This window comes from Carcharodon carcharias, chromosome 3 (genome assembly GCF_017639515.1).
Source record: "Carcharodon carcharias isolate sCarCar2 chromosome 3, sCarCar2.pri, whole genome shotgun sequence".
NCBI lineage: Eukaryota > Metazoa > Chordata > Chondrichthyes > Lamniformes > Lamnidae > Carcharodon > Carcharodon carcharias.
In genome coordinates, this window is record NC_054469.1 from 14,674,428 (window position 1) to 14,691,940 (window position 17,513).

General features: G+C 43.7%; 1 long non-coding RNA gene across 1 annotated transcript in view; it reads right to left on the reverse strand.

Moving 5' to 3' along the window:
• The window catches only part of LOC121275777, a 128,624-nt gene that overhangs the window by 102,440 nt on the left and 8,671 nt on the right, over nucleotides 1-17,513 (reverse strand). The window contains exon 2 of the long non-coding RNA XR_005942562.1: nucleotides 8,582-8,628. This is a non-coding gene — a long non-coding RNA (uncharacterized LOC121275777). The remainder of the gene's footprint in view (nucleotides 1-8,581; nucleotides 8,629-17,513) is intronic.

Consider the following 17,513-nt stretch of genomic DNA (forward strand, 5'->3'; position numbering starts at 1 on the left):
TGTGCTAGCTATGACTCCAACCAGTGGAGACTTAACCCCTGATTTCCATTGACTCCAGTTTTGCTAGGGCTCCTTGATGCCACACTCAGTCAAATGCTGTCTTGATGTCAAGGGCAGTCACTCTCATCTCACCTCACCTCAGGAGTTCAGCTCTTTTGTTCATGTTTGAACCAAGGCTGTAATGAGGTCAGGAGCTGAGTGGCCCTGGCAGAACCCAAACTGGGCATCAGTGACTAGGTTGTTGCTAAGCAAGTGCTGCTTGGTGGCATTGTTGATGACCCCTTCCATTACTTTACTGACGATCGAAAGTAGACTGATGGAGCGGGTTGGATTTGTCCTTTTTGTGTACAGGACATACCTGGGCAATTTTCCACATAGCCAGGTAGATGCCAGTGTTGTAGATGTACTGGAACAGCTTGGCTAGGGGTGCGCCAAATTCTGAAGCACAAGTCTTCAGTTCTATTGCCGGAATATTGTCAGGGCCCATGGCCTTTGCAGTATCCAGTGCATTAAGCCGTTTCTTGGTATCACGTGTAGTGAATCAAATTGGTTGAAGATTGGCATCTATGATGCTGGGGACCTCTGGAGGAGGCCGAGATGGACCATCCATTCGGCACTTCTGGCTGAAGATTGTAGCAAATGCTTCAGCCTTATATTTTGCACTGATGTATGGGGCTCCTCCATCAATGAGGATGGGGCTATTTGTAGAGCCTCCTCCTCCAAGGAGTTGTTTAATTGTTCACAACCATTCACGACTGGATGTGGCAGGACTGCAGAGCTTAGATCTGACCCATTGGTTGTGGGATCACTTAGCTCTGTCTATCACTTGCTGCTTATGCTGTTTGACATGCAAGTAGTCCTGTGTTATAGCTTCACCATGTTGACACCTCATTTTTAGGTATGCCTGGTGCTGCTCCTGGCATGCCCTCCTGCACTCTTTATTGAACCAGGGTTGATCCCCTGGCTTGATGGTAATGGGAGAGTGGGGGATATGCCAGGCCATGAGGCTACAGATTGTGTTCGAGTACAATTCTGCTGCTGCTGAAGGCCCACAGCACCTCAGGGATGCCCAGTCTTGAGTTGCTATATCTGTTCGAAATCTATCCCATTTAGCATGGTGGTAGTGCCACACAACATGATGGAGGGTATCCTCAATGTGAAGGCGGGACTTCATCTCCACAATGACTGTGCAGTGGTCACTCCTACCGATACTGTCATGGACAGATGCATCTGTGACAGGCAGGTTGATGAGGATGAGGTCAAGTATGTTCTTCCCTCTTGTTGGTTCCCTCACCACCTGCCACAGACCCAGTCTAGCAGCTATGTAATTTAGGACTCGGCCAGCTCAGTCAGTAGTGGTGCTACCGAACCACACTCGGTGATGGACTTTGAAGTCCCCAACCTAGAGTACATTCTGTGCCCTTGCCACCCTCAATGCTTCTTCCAAGTGGTGTTCAACATGGAGGAGCACTGATTCATCAGCTAAGGGAGGGTAGTACATGGTAATCAGCAGGAGGTTTCCTTGTCCACGTTTGACCTGATGCCATGAGACTTCATGGGATCTGGAGTCAACATTGAGGACTCCCAGGGCAACTCCCTCCTGACAGTATACCACTGTGCTGCCACCTCTGCTGGGTCTGTCCTGCCAGTGGGACAGAACACACCCAGGGATGGTGATGATGGTGTCTGGGACATTATCTGTAAGGTATGATTCCATGAGGATGACTATGTCACGCTGTTGCTTGATTAGTCCATGAGACAGCTCTCCCAATTTTGGCACTAGCCCCCAGATGTTAGTAAGGAGGACTCTGCAGGGTCAACAGGGCTGAGATTGCCGTTGTCATTTCCGGTGCCTAGGTCAACGCTGGGTAGTCCATCCAGTTTCATTCCTTTTTTGTGACTTTGTAGTGGTTTGTTACAACTGAGTGGCTTGCTAGGGCCATTTCAGAGGGCATTTAAGAGTCAATTACATTGCTGTGGATCTGGAGTCACGTGTAGTGCAAATCTGGGACGATTCCGCCCATTATCATATTGCTGTTTGTAGGAGCTTGCAAATTGGCTGCCATGTTTCCTACATTAAATAGTTATTGCCTTTCAAAAGTACTTGATTGAGGTAAAGCACTTTGGGTTGTCCCAAGGTTGTGAGAGGTGCTGTATAAGTGCAAGTCTTTTTCTTTTTTAATAAGTCCACGGGCTATACACTGGAGAGAGTTTTAGAATAATTGTGGGATTCTCTGTCTTCCACAGCTGCAGCTGGAAGAGACAGATGAACAGAACGAAGCCTCCTTCAACAAGGAACAGCTGGCCAAGGGTGAGGCCAAAGCTCGGGGCAGGGGAGGCAATGGCAGCCTTTACAGTGAGAAATGCAAGACACAAAATAACTGCACACATTTCAGCTGGATTGCTCAGTCCCTGCCCTGAACACTGAAAACAAACTACTCTGTGCCAACAATCCTGTTAATCTCAGTCACCATTCCCTTAATCCTCCCTCTCTAACACTGAAATTATTCTGCCAATTTTTTCATCTATGACTTCCTGATGAGGCAGATCTGTAAACTGCTCTACAAACACACAAGAGTGTAATACTTCCCTGACAGGAGGAATTAGGGGCATTGTCATTTCCATAGGGTTGCAGTTCATCACTTCCACCGATCTCAGTAGCCCCTCATAACTCTCTTTTGCAGGAAATGATAGTGTATAACTAAGGGAGAAAGAGAATCAGGAATATGGAATCAAGGTGGATAAATGTATCTAAATGAGGGGGTTGAATGGCCTCCTCCTGTTCCTGTGTTCCTCTAAGACAGGAGGAACCCCCAGTCATTGTGGCCTTCACCCAAATGACGCAGGAAGCAACCAAAATTTGTGGTATCCCAAGAACTGATAACATTTGAAAGGATTTGGCTGGTGGCTTCTCTTACAGAGTTACTGCTCATCACTTGAACCCCTTCATTAACTACAAGCAATTGCATCTTCGAGAAAACTTTAAAACATGAACATGTGTTATCAAGCCTTGAATGTGTAACTGTCCGGCCTATCAATGCCATTCTAATTCTTGACACTCTCTTCTTTCCCCAAGTAATTGTCAGCAGCAAAAACCTGATCAGAAATCCTTGAATTTTATTAATTCAATTCATTATTGAATTATGGGCATCATTAGTAAGGCAGGAATTTATTGACTATCCCTCGTTCTCCTGATGTAACAATTTGATCCAACTGAGTGTCTTGCAAGTCACTTCAGAAGGCAGTTACAAGTCAGGCACGTTGGTTTGGGACTGGAGTCACATACGGATAAGTAAGATGGCAAATGTACTGGTACCATTTTTTTTTGTCCCTCAAGCATCATGACTAAAAACAGTTTATCACATAGGAACAACAAGGAACATATGAACAAGGGGTAGAAGTTGGCCATTCAGCCCCTTGGGCCTGCTCCGCTATTTAATTAGACCATGGCTGATCTGATAGTAACCTCAAATCCGCATTCCACCTACCCCCGATAACCAATCACTCCCTTGCTTACCAAGAATCAATCCACCTCTGCCTTAAAAATATTCAAAGACTCTGCTTCCACCACCTTTTCGGGAAGAGTTCCAAAGAATCACGACCTTCTGAAAGAAAAAAATTCACCTCATCTCCATTTTAAATGATCGATGCCTTATTTTTAAATCCTGACCCTTAGTTCTAGATTCTCCCACAAGAGGAAATATCCTCTTCACATTCATCCTGTCAAGTCCCCTCAGGATCTGGTATGTTTCAATCAAGTCGCCTCTTACTCTTCTAATTTCCAGTGGATACAAGCCTAGTTTGCCCAACCTTTCCTCATAAAGACAACCCACCCATTCCAGATATTAGTCTGGTAAACCTTCTCTGAACTGCTTCCAACACATTTACATCCTTCCTTAAATAAGGTGACTAATACTGTACACAGTACAATGGTTGTTTATCAGACCTTGTTGTGCACAAAATAATTTCAATGGCTTCCACATTACAACAGTGACTACACTTCAAAAATATTTCATTGGCTGTAAAATACTTGGCAATGACCTGAGGTCTTGAAAGGCGCTATATAAATGCAAGTCTTTGCTTCTTTCTCTAGAAATAAAATTTAGCATGGCGAGCAAGTACTACAGAGTAGTTGTGAGAGCTGCTGTGAATCTGCAAGGCTAAAATCATTGTGGGTATAATCTGGCAGTTCTACAATTAAATGAAATCCCTGCAGCGCAGACTGTTTCGTTCTCTGCAAACCTCCAGGGTAGAACTACCCAATATCACATTTTATACTTCTTACAGGGTTCAGAATGATGTTTCTTTTAATAATTGTTTAAAGAAAGTAACATTAATTTTAATAGACTTCTCTGTTTTAAAAAATAAACAGCCCCTTGCAATATCTTTCAGTTAAAACGGGTGGGAATTATTTGAATTTTTTTTCTGAAGAAAACATATAAAATTAAATATTCTGTTCAACTGAATGTGAATATTTAAAGTTCTGAAGACCAGTTTAGGAAGCAGCCTGTTAATAGTCATATAAATGGAGAAAAAAAAAATTGACTGAAGAAAACTAAAACTGCAACCAAAGGAAAGTAATTGGCCAATTCATTTCAATGCATGCACCAATTTTAGTGGGACACTTCAGTGCTTCTTTCCTGAGAGTCAAGGAGCTCTCATCATAGAACCATTACAGCACAGGAGGCCATTCAGCCATTCGCGTCCATGCCGGCTCTTTGTAGAGCAATCCAGTCAGTCCCACTCCCCTGCTTGGTCCCCATAACCCTGCAAGTTTATTTCCTTCAAATGCCTATTCAATTTCATTTTGAAATCATCTCTGTTTCACCACCCTCTTGGGTAGCGAATTCCAGGTCATTACCACTCGCTATGTAAGTATTTACTTCTCAGAAATTTAATGACTAAACACCAGAAGAAAGCATTAAAAAATATAAAAGCTCCTCAGACTGTCTGATATTTCTTGCTTTCACAGTTTGAAATCTGTTATTTTATAATCTGCTTGACTGTTTTGTGCATTTTTTTTAATATCACAAAACCTCCACTCTGATTGTGGGTGTTAAGAATCCTATCTCACACAAAGAAAGAAAATACATGTGAAGCTTAATTCCATTTCAGTTCACATACTGGAGTGTACTGGAGCACTAGCACATTCCTACATAGAGCGAGAGGACCGAACTTTCACTCCCGAGCCAGGAGCACAGAAATGATAAAATTTCTGACTCAGCAGACGCAACTCAGGAGGAGTAGGTGCCCTGGATAGGGTGGGGGTGGGGGTGAAACAAGTGTTGCAGGGAGTTGGGCTTTCTGCCTCCAGAAACAGTATGGAGGCAGCTACAGGGGCTTCCGGGTGCCGAGATGGGCTGGATAAAAGGCCTGCCATGGTGCTCTGGGACCTTGTCTCAGTTACAATAAAAACAAGAAAACAAAAAATTCTCACCCCACACAGACTCATGCCACCTCACACCCCCAACATGGTCCTTCATATCCTCCAAGCCAGCCTATGCCCCTCTACCCACCTCATGGCCTCCCATACCCTCCAAGTCAACCTATGCCCCTCTACCTACACCTATTGCATCTCATACCATCCTTAACAACCTATGCCTCTCTACCCACCCCCATAAACCTATATAGCCCCTGTGCCAACTTATCACCAATTGATGCAAACCCATGAATCCCCATATTCACAAGGCCCTTTATTGGTCCCATGTCAACTTAATGCCAAATCATGCCAACCATATACCTCACACCCACCACCCTTTGCCCTTCCACCCTCCATGCTAACAATGCAGTATCCACCATGGGCAGACCTCAGGAGCCATGGTGAGATGAAATAAAATAAATTTCTAAGTGTCTATTGTAGACTTCACTTTTTTTAGATACTCCCATTCATAAAAACCCATTCAATACATTAAATCAAGTTAAAATAAAGAACTTAAAATCAAGTACATTTAAAATAAAGTAAAATAAAGTTTTCCCCCAAAACTTTAAAGGATTGGGGATCTAAATGACTTGAAAGGTTAAGTTCCACTGAGCTTATCTACTTTTTACGCACATTCATGTCTACTCTCAACAGTCTACCTCTGCGGTAAAGAATTCCACAGATTGACTACCCTCAAACAAGAAATTCCTCCTCATCTCTGATTTAAGTGGGCACTCCTTTACTCTGAGATTATGCCCTCTGTCCTAGAATCTCCCATAAGGGGAAACAACCTCTCAGCATCTACCCTGTCAAGCCCCCAAAGAGTCTTATATGTTCCAATAAGGTCACCTCTCATTCTTTCAAACTCCAATGAGTACAGGCCCAACTAACTCAACCTTTCCTCATAAGAAAATCCCTCTATCCCCGGGATCAACCTAGTAAACCTTCTCTGGACTGCTTCCAATGCCACTATATCTTTCCTTAGATAAGGGGACCAAAACTGTTCACAGTATTCTAGGTGTGGGCTAACTAATGTCTTGTATAGTTTTAGCAAGACCTCCCTCTTTTATATAAAAACAAAAAAACTGCGGATGCTGGAAATCCAAAACAAAAACAGAATTACTTGGAAAAACTCAGCAGGTCCGGCAGCATCGGCGGAGAAGAAAAGAGTTGACGTTTTGAGTCCTCAAGACCCTTCAACAGAACTATAATTCTCCCTCTTTTATACTCCATTCCCTTTGAAATAAAGGCCAACATTCCATTTGCTTTACCTATTACCTAGCTTTTTGGGATTCATGAACGAGGACCCCCAAATCCCCCTGTGCTGCAGCTTTCCTCAGTCTTTCTTCATTTAAATAATATTCAGCTCCTCTATTCTTCCTGCCAAAGTGCATAACCTCACACTTTCCCACATTATATTCTATTTGCCACTTAACCTGTCTATATCCCTCTGTAGACTCTTTGTGTCATCCTCGGCACTTGCCTTCCCACTTATTTTCGTGTCATCCTCAAACTTGGCGATAGTACATTCATTTCCCTCATCCAAGTCATTAATATATGTTGGAAATAATTGTGGCCCCAGCACTGATCCCTGTGGTATTCCATTAATTACAGGTTGCCATCCTGAAAATGCCCCCCCATATCCCAACTGTCTGTCTTCTGTTCGTTAACCAGTCCTCTATCCATGCTAATATACTACCCCGAACACCATGGGCTCTTATCTTATTAAGTAGCCTTCTGTATGGTACCTTATTGAACGCCTTTTGGAAATCCAAATATATTACATCTACTGGTGTATCTATCCTGCTTGTTACCTCCTCAAAGAATTCTAATAAATTTGTCAGGTATGATTTCCCCTTCATGACTCTGCTTGATTAGATGATGCATTTCTAAATGCTCTGCTATCACATGCTTTATAATAGACTCCAACATTTTCCCAATGACAGATGTTAAGCTAACTGGCCTATAGTTATCTGTTTTTTGTCTCCCTCCCTTTTTGAATAAAGGTGTTACATTATTTCTACTCCAACTTTGTATGTTCATATGTCCAAATACCTCCGGCTGCTTTAGACCTTTCCCAAAAACGTCTAAGGTCCACGAGTCCAATTTTGGACATCCCAGTTACGAATATTGCATCTGCTTGAAGGCCACTACACATCTGCATCTGATGGATGTGCAAACTACAACCTGTCCATTACCCCCACCCAGAGAAAATTGTAGGTGCTGGGTTCAGGGGCAGGACTTCTGGATTCTGGAATCATGGCTCTGGAGACATATTGGCTAAGGCGTGGAGCCCTTCCAGCTTTGTGAAAATTAGGGCCATAAGATATGCTCTAACAAAAGATCATTGGCCTGACACATTAACTCTGTTTCTCACTCCACAGATGTTGCCTTACCTGCTGAGTATTTCAAGCATTTTCTTTTTCTATTATGATAAGAAACAAGTTCATTATCCAACACTACTTAGTTCTTGACCTTCCTTATGTGGGAACATAGGAACAAAAGTAGGCCATTCAGCCCTTCAAGCTTGTTCTGTTATTCAATTTGTACATGACTGGCCTATCTCCCAACTCTACTTATCCACCTTTGATCCATATCTCGATACCTTTAGCTGATAAAAATCCGTCGCTCTCAGTATTGAAAATTTCAATTGACCCATTCTCCATAGACTTTTTGGGGACAGTGCATCTTGTAGATGGTACACACTGCAGCCATGGTGGTGGAGGAAATGAATGTTTAATTTGCTGGATGGCCTGTTGATCAAGTGGCCGCTTTATCCTGGATGGTGTTGAATTTCGTGAGTATTGTTAGTAGTGCATTTGACTAGGCAAACACCTTCCCATGGTTTGTGGGAGCCTGAGAGTAGGCCTTTCATGTGACCTCTTGACCACAAGTGGAAAGCCAGATCCTGGAGGGGGTGGGGGGAGGGTTAACATTAGACAGTAAATACCTTCACTAAAACTTAAAGCAAAAGCAGTGAAAGGCATTTGCTATTGTGCTCATCATGGATGTAGAACAGAGACATTGTCAGTGAGTCTGTTCTATTTCCAGGCTCTGAGCAAGCTTTATACAATAAAGGCAGTCAAGAGGAGTAACACTTGGTGACAGCATTCTTATCCCATACCCCTAATGAGGAGAGTGCTATATATGTAGCGCTGTTACCTTCAGTTGTTATTTTCTTCTGAAGACAGGAACACCAATATTCAGAGCTGTGGAGTGGAAAAACACAGGTTTCAATATCAAGTTCTCTCCAGTCAGAGCTGGGCTAAGGAGATTACACACCTCTGAATAGGCTGCAACAACTTGCACCTTTAACATAAAAAACTGCTCCGAGGGACTTCACAGAAATTTAATCAGAAAAAAACTGACACCGAACCAAAGAAGGTATTAGGACAGGTGCAATTCGGACCAAATGCCTGGCCAGAGTGGTAGGTTTTATTGAGCATTTTAAAAGAGGGAAATGAGGTGGAGAAACAAAATTGTTTTAGGGAAAAATTCCTGAGCTTAGGGCCTTGATAGCTGAAGGTACAGCGGCCAATGGTGGGGCAAAGGAGGTTAGGAATGCACAAGAGTGTAGAATTTAAAGAACTCAAAAATGTACGGAGAGTTATGAGATTTGGGAGGCGTCAGAGCTATGGAGGGAAAAGGCCATGGAGGGATTTCAACAAAAGGATGAAAATTTTAAATTTGTAGCATTGAAGGACCGATTCCAATCTAGGTCAGCAAGCACAAGGGTAATAGGTGAAACAGGTGGCAGAATTTTGAATCAGTTCAAGTTCATGGAGGGTCAAAGATGGGAGTTAATCTTAGATGCAACAAAAGCATCAATGAGAGTTTCAGCAGCAAATGGAATGAGGCGGGGTGAAGACACATAATATTACATAGGTGGAAGTAAGTGGTCTGTGATGGATATGGGATTGGAAGCTCAATTCAAGGCCAACAAAAAAAATGAGGTTGTGGAAAGTCTGGTTCAGTCTGAGACTGTGGTCAGGGAGGGAAATGGAATTGGTGGCTAAGGTAGGAGTTTGCAGCAGGAATGAAGACAATGGCTTTGGTCATCCCAATGCTTAATTTGTAGAAATTTCTACTCACCCATTATTTGATGTTGGACAATCAGCCTGACAACACTGGTACTGAAGGGATGGAGAGAGATAGAACTGGATATAGAGTTGGATATCATTTGTGTACATGTGAAAACTGATGTGTTTTTGGATGATGTCACTGAGTGGCAGCATCGAGATGAGAACTAAGAGAGAGCCAAGGATAGGATTGGAATAAAAACAAAAAAACTGCGGATACTGGAAATCCAAAACAAAAACAGAATTACCTGCCAGACCTGCTGAGTTTTTCCAGGTAATTCTGTTTTTGTATAGGATTGGAATACTCGCCACTTGCCTGGATGAGTGCAGCTCCAACAACACTCAAGAAACCCGACACCATCCAGGACAAAGCGGTCCATTTAATTGGCACCTCATCCATCATCTTAAACATTCACTCCGTCCACTATCAGAGCACAATGGCAGCTGTGTGTACCATTCAGAAGATGCAAACAGCAGCTCACCAAGGCTCCTTCGACAGCACCTTCCAAACCTGCAACCTCTCCCAACTAGAAGGACAACGGCAGCAGATGCATGGGAATACCACCACCTGCAAATTACCCTGCAAGTCATACACCTCCCTGACTTGGAACTGTATTGCTGTTCCTTGACTAACGCTGGGTTAAAAACTCCCTTCCTAACAGCACAGTGAGTGTACTTACACCAGATAGATTGGAACATTTCAAAAAGGCAGCTCACCACTATCTTCTCAAGGGCAGTTAGGGATGGGCAATAAATGCTGGCCTTGCCAGCGACACACACATCTCACAAGCAAATGAAGTAAAATTCCTCGGGGTCTTCAGTGATAACAGGAGCAGGAAGAGAAGCTATTCAGAGAGGTTGTCTGTTTATGACTAGATAAATTAAGAGTGGAACCAGGAGAGGGCATTCCCATGCAACCTGTACAACAGAGAAGAGGAAGATGGTGTGATCAACCATCTCAAGGCTGCAGACAGATTAAGAAGGATGAGGAAGGATAATCACATAGGATGTCATTTTTGCTGTGGCAGGGAACGAAACCCGATTGGTGAGGTTCAAAAATGGAAAATTAAATTGGAAAAACTGGGCAAAGATGTAGAGATATGGCTCTTAAGGTGTGTTTCCATCGTGCCTCATAGTAGTTAGCCAGATGCTTTGACTCAGCTTCTGCCTATCTTCCCAACAAGAGTCACAGATGGCCTCACAGTTAAATGTGTTTTTAATATATGAAATTTATATTAAACTGTATATAAAAAATTACATGAACATTTTAGCAGTTCTAAGTATCAAAGTGTGATTCAAGAGGTGCAATTATCAATCACACCTTTAGAATAAATAAGGAATAGTGATGGTGTACTACTGATGTTTTTCAAAATGATAAATAATTTATAAGCACTGCAGGTTTAAGAAATGTGATGTTTCTTACATGTGAAGTAATGTGAAGTAATCCAGAACACATTGTTGCTGCAAGATCCTTTCTTTATTGCAAAAGTATTTACTCTTTAAATGTGGAACAAGAGTACAGGATAATTCTAATACTGTTTAATTAGTACCCTCACATAGAAAGCAAAGGCCATGTAGCTCAAGCAAATGTCAGTGGGAATTAGGTTGGAAGGAACTCAACTCCAAACTGCTAACTACAGAATAATATTGGGAGGAAGTCAAGACCTTGTTATCTCTTGCTTTTTTGGCAATAGGAATGATGAATGGTGCAAGGCAAGAGTGAATAATCACCACAGGGTAGGAAAAGGTTGGTGAAAGCAAATGGACCCGAAGGCTCCAGATCACTTCTCAGTCTATGTCGAATTTGCAGCCATCAGCCAAGGTGGCAGTGGGGGCTCTATAACTTCCAACAAATGGACTGGGAAGAACAAGATCTGGGCAGGTGTGTTGCCTTTATTGTTGAACAGCCCTGCCAACATTCATTGTTTAGGTCTGTATATAAAGAATGAGTTGTACCTTGCCCAAATGCCCAAAGAGCTGTACCACAGAAAGGAGTCCACACTTTAAAGAGAGGATGAGGGAATTAACATTCATTTTTGTGAAAAATAATCTCTTTTCTTTTACATGCCTTGTGGCAAAATGTAATACTTTGCTGCGACAGCAGAGAGGCAACCTGCTGTTGGTTATGTGGAAGTGGCCAGTGGGTGACTTGTCAACTGATTTTTATCTCTCTTCCTGGGTGAAAGATCCAAGTTGTACTTGGTAAATCTGTCCAATGATCCATCTGACATTGAGAACTCACTGGGGAGGTAAAGTTGATTTTGTGCAATCGTGTAACTGGGGCAAACCGGTAGCTTACATCACTCCCAATTTTCATTTATGTTGACTTCAGTACGAGCTGCTAATCCACTACCTCTTCTTCTTTTTCACTATCACACGAAATCAAAATTACCTCCATTGTGTGGTAATAGCAGATGCACCAGAACAGCAAAGAGCATATCAATATTCTGTATGAACAAGCAGCCCTGAGAACCCTTATTTGAAAATGAAGGAGAAAACTCAGACTGCATTTCAATGGTGCAACACGCTTGTATTTGATGCAATAAAGGGCATATATTTCTATAAGAAGAGATCCAGGTTTCAGCATATCCTGTGGAGTGAAAAAGACAAACATCCCAAAGAGCTTTACAGCCAATGAAATACTTTTGAATCATAGCCACTATTGTTATGCAAGAAACATGGCATACAATTTGCAGACAGCAAGGTCCCACTTCTAGGTGTTGTCAGAGAAAAATATTGGCCAGGACACCAGGAAGAACTCGCCTGCTCTTTAGCAAAATAGTACCATGGATCTTTTGATAAAACTTGAGAGGGCATACCAGGCCTCAGTTTAAAGTTTAATCCAAAAGACGGCATCGCTGGGAGTGCAACACTCCCTCATGCCCACCTCCACAATGGAATTTGAATCCACAACTGATGACTCAGAGGCAAGAATGTTACCAACTGTCATCTCTATTATCTATGTCCCACAACTCCCTGTTTGAATATCTCTAATTGTTTAACACCCGGTGAACAGAACTGAAATGATCACAGTCAACTTCACAAATCACATTCGCTATGATTGTAACTGTGTTGTACCATACTACCTCTTTGTGGCTTTTGACACAGTCGACCACAGCATCATATTCACATGTCCTTCCTCTGTTGTCCACCTTGTTGGGATTACCCTCTCCTAGTTCTGTTTTTTACCCATCTGATTGAAGCCAGAGCATTTGCACCTCCAGCTTTTGCACTATTACCTCCAAAGTCTCCCAAGGATCTATTCTTACCTCCCGCTTCTTGATCTACAGGTTGCCTTATGATGATGCTACCTGCAGACAGTCAGCTTCTTTATGTGTGCTGATGGCACAGATCTATCTTGTAACACCTTTCCTGACCCCTCCACTGCCACTGTGTTGTCAGATTTGACATCCAGTTTTGGAGGAGCTTCAATTTTCTTAAGCTAAACATGGGGAATTCCATAGTAATACAGCTTAAGAACATGTTATTCAGCCCGTCTAGCCATGCTGATGTTTACCCTAATCGTTAGACACCATAGTGGTATTGTCACTGGACTAGTAATCCAAAGACCCAGTCTGGGGACCCGGGTTTGAATCCTGCCACAGCAGATGGTGGAATTTGAATTCAATAAAAATCTGGAATTAAAAGTCTAATGATGACCATGAAACCTTTATCCATTGTCGTAAAAACACATCTGGTATAGTGAAGAAAATCTATTGTCCTTACCTGGCCTAGCCTACGTGTGACTCCAGACCCAAAACAATGTGGTTGACTCTTAAATGCCCTCTGAAAGCAAGCCACTCAGTTGTAACAAACCGCTACAAAGTCACAAAAAAGGAATGAAAATCAACCGAGGCACTGGAACGACAATATCAGCTCTGTCTAACAACTCTTACTAACATCTGCGGGCTTGTGCCAAAATTGGGAAAGCTTGTCTCACAGACTAGTCAAGCAACAGCCTGACATAGTCATCCTCACAGAATCATACCATACAGATAACATCCACCATAACCATCCCTGGGTTGTTCAGAGGTGGTGACACAGTGATATACAGTCGGGAGGGAGTTTCCCTGGGAGTTCTCAACATCGACTCCAGACCCTATGAAGTCTCATGGCATCAGGTCAAACATGGGCAAGGAAACCTCCTGCTGATTACCACATATTGCCCTCTCTCAGCTGATGAATCAGTATTACTTCACGTTGAACACCGCTTGGAGGAAGAACTGAGGGTGGCAAAGGCACAGAATGTACTCAGGGTGGGGGACTTCAATGACTCCAAGAGTGGCTCGGTAGCACCACTACTGACCGAGCTGGCCGAGTCCTAAATGACATAGCTGCTAGACCGGGTCTGCAGCAGGTGCTGAGTGAAAAACGTACTAGACCTCATCCTCAGCAATCTGCCTGCCGCAGATGCATCTGTCCATGACAGTATCAGCAGGAATGATCACTGCACAGTCATTGTGGAGATGAAGTCCCACCTTCAAATTGAGGATACCCTCCATCGTATTGTGTGGCACTACCACCCTGCTAAATGGGATAGATTTCGAACACATCGAACAACTCAAGACTGGGTATCCATGAGGTGCTGCAGGCCATCAGCAGCTGCAGAATTGTACACGAACACAATATGTAACCTCATCCCCCACTCTACTATTACCATCAAGCCAGGGGATCAACCCTGGTTCAATGAAGAGTGCAGGAGGGCATGCCAGGAGCAGCACCAGGCATACCTAAAAATGAGGTGGCAACCTGGTGAAGCTATAACACAATTCTACTTGCGTGCCAAACAGCATAAGCAGCAAGTGATAGAGCTAAGCAATCCCATAACCAATGGATCAGATCTAAGCTTTGCAGTCCTGCCACATCCAATCGTGAATGATGGTGGACAATTAACCAACTCCTTGGAGGAGGAGGCTCCACAAATATCCCCATCCTCAATGGTGGAGGAGCCCAGCACATCAGCGCAAAAGATAAGGCTGAAGCATTCGCAACAATCTTCAGCCAGAAGTGCCGAGTGGGTGATCCGTCTTGGCCTCCTCCAGAGGTCCCCAGCATCACAGATGCCAGTCTTCAACCATTTCGATTCACTCCCCATGATATCAAAACACAGCTGAAGGCACTGGATACTGCAAAGGCTATGGGTCCTGACAATATTCCGGCAATAGCACTGAAGACTTGTGCTCCAGAATTTGCTGCGCCCCTAGCCAAGCTGTTCTAGTATAGCTACAACACTGGCATCTAACCCGGCTATGTGGAAAATTGCCTAGGTATGTCCTGTACACAAAAAGGACAAATCCAACCTGGCCAATTACCACCCCATCAGTCCACTCTCCATCATCAGTAAAGTAATGGAAGGGGTCATCAACAATGCTATCAAGCAGCACTTCCTTAGCAACAACCTGCTCACTGATGCCCAGTTTGGGTTCCACCAGGGCCACTCAGCTCCTGACCTCATTACAGCCTTGGTTCAAACATGGACAAAAGAGCTGAACTCCCGAGGTTAGGTGAGTGTGACTGCCCTTGACATCAAGGCCGCATTTGACTGAGTGAGGCATCAAGGAGCTCTAGCAAAACTGGAGTCAATGGGAATCAGGGGGAAAACTCTCCACCGGTTGGAGTCATACCTAGCACAAAGGAAGATGGTTGTGGTTGTTGGAGGTCAGTCATCTCAGCTCCAGGACATCACTGCAGGAGTTCCTCAGGGTAGTGTCCTTGGCCCAACTGTCTTCAGCTGCTTCATCAATGACCTTCCTTCCAGCATAAGGTCAGAAGTGGGGATGTTCGCTGATGATTGCGTAATGTTCAGCACCATTCACAACTCCTCAAATACTGAAGCAATCTATGTCCAAATGCAGCAAGACCTGGACAATGTCCAGGCTTGGGCTGACAAGTGGCAAGTACCATTCACACCACACAGGTATCAGGCAATGACCATCTCCAACAAGAGAGAATTCAGCCATCGTCCCTTGATTTTCAATTGCATTACCATCACTGAATCCCCCACTATCAACATCCTGGGGGTTACCATTGACCAGAAACTGAACTGGATTGGCATATAAATACTGTGGCTACAAGAGCAGGTCAGAGACTAGGAATCCTGTGACGAGTAACTCACTTCCTGACTCCCCAAAGCCTGTCCACCATCTACAAGGCATGAGTCAGGAGTGTGATGGAATACTCCCCACTTACCTAGATGAGTGCAGCTCCCACAACACTCAAGAAGCTGGACACTCTCCAGGACAAAATAGTCTGCTTGATTGGCACCACATCCACAAACATTCAGTCCCTTCACTACCAATGCACAGTAGCAGCAGTGTTCACCATCTGCAAGATGCGCTGCAGGAATTCATCAAGGCTCTTTAGACAGCACCTTCCAAACCCATGACCACTATCATCTAGAAGGACAAGAGCAGCAGATAGATGGGAACACCACCACTTGGAAGTCCTCCTGATTTGGAAATATATTGCTGTTTCTTCACTGTCGCTGGGTCAAAATCCTGGAACTCCCTCCCTAACAGCACTGTGGGTGTACCTACACCACATGGACTGCAGCGGTTCAAGAAGACAGCTTATCACCACCTTCTCAAGGGCAACTAGGAATGGGCAATAAATGCCAGTGAAGCCCACATCCCGTGAAGGAATAAAAAAAAAAGCCCTTTAAGCCTGTTTGGTCATTCAATATGTTTATGACTGATATTCTGCCTCAACTTCACTTTCCTGTACTAAGTAGTCATTGAAATATAGTGGAGTGAAACTTCTTTTAAATCCTTGAGTTGAATTTACACCCAATATAGGGGCAAGAACTTAGGTGGAAAGGTGAGCAATTTTGTGCTGTCGGGACCCTCCTGCCAGCCTCCCCGAGCCATCTTTCTGGAGGCGGAATCAAGGGCGGAAGGGTTTCCACCCACAAAAAGTGGGTAGCCAATTAAGTTAAGTTGAAGGCCAACTATGAGAAATTTCTAGTTGGCTGGCAGGCTCCCCTGGCATCAGGAACAGGCCAGTTGCCTGGAGGCAGTCATCTGGCAGCTGACCGGGGTGGGGGGTGCCAGTGCTCTAAGCAGGCTCTGAGGCCCTTGCTGCCTACCTGGTCACAGCAAGAGACCGCAGGCCAACCTTCCCCCCTCCACTATTGTGGCCCAACAGTTGTGGCTATTTTTTAATTCAAAAGTTTTGAAAGTGCTGAGAGGACGCTTCAAGACGGAGGCTCCCCTACTTGAAACAGCAGGCTCAGCTATTGGCTCTCCAGCTTTGAGAGCCCGCCTGCCATCCTTAATTGGACACGAGCGCAGCCTCTGTCCACTAATTGGCCAGTTCAGGGAAGATCACTGCTAGGTGACTGCTCCCGACACAGTGCAGGGTCGGGACCCTTATTTGACCCGACATTGGAGTGTCATCCTAAAATGCAAAATCTGGTCCTTGTATCTGTGAGTGAATTAAAGAAAGTCAATGCTAAGCTAAACAGACAAAAATTCTTAAATTTTCTAACAAGCTTGTCTAATGGGTGATGTTATTCTCTCTGTATTTGTTGAGGCATAAAGGTGTGCATAAACTAGTTGTCCAGAATTAACAGTAACCCTGAGTTTGGCGATCACTCAATCCAGGGACTGTCTGTTTTCATAAGAATTCATGAATTACAGCCAAGTTGCACTCATGGAAGAGCATGCATGTGTTTCTTTTTACACAGTTAAAAGGATCAATGACTGAAAAGGTGGAGGGAAATGGATGGATGACTGTCTGCTTCTATCTGCATTTAAACAATTTCAAGTCACATTAAAATGCCTTGTAAGACTCTTAAGTCATTTGTCAATGTTTTATATAGGATAGAACTATAAAGGTGGAGGAAGAGATGGTGCACAGTGTCATGTTTTAGTAGGTCTCTGATTTATGTTGCAGCTCATCAATATGATGAGAGATTTGGGATGGGAAAAGATGGTGAAGTTTAAGCTGTTAGATAGGAGAACTGGGAGGCATGTTATGCTGTCCATTTGTAAGCCACTTTAATTGATGATGTGCTG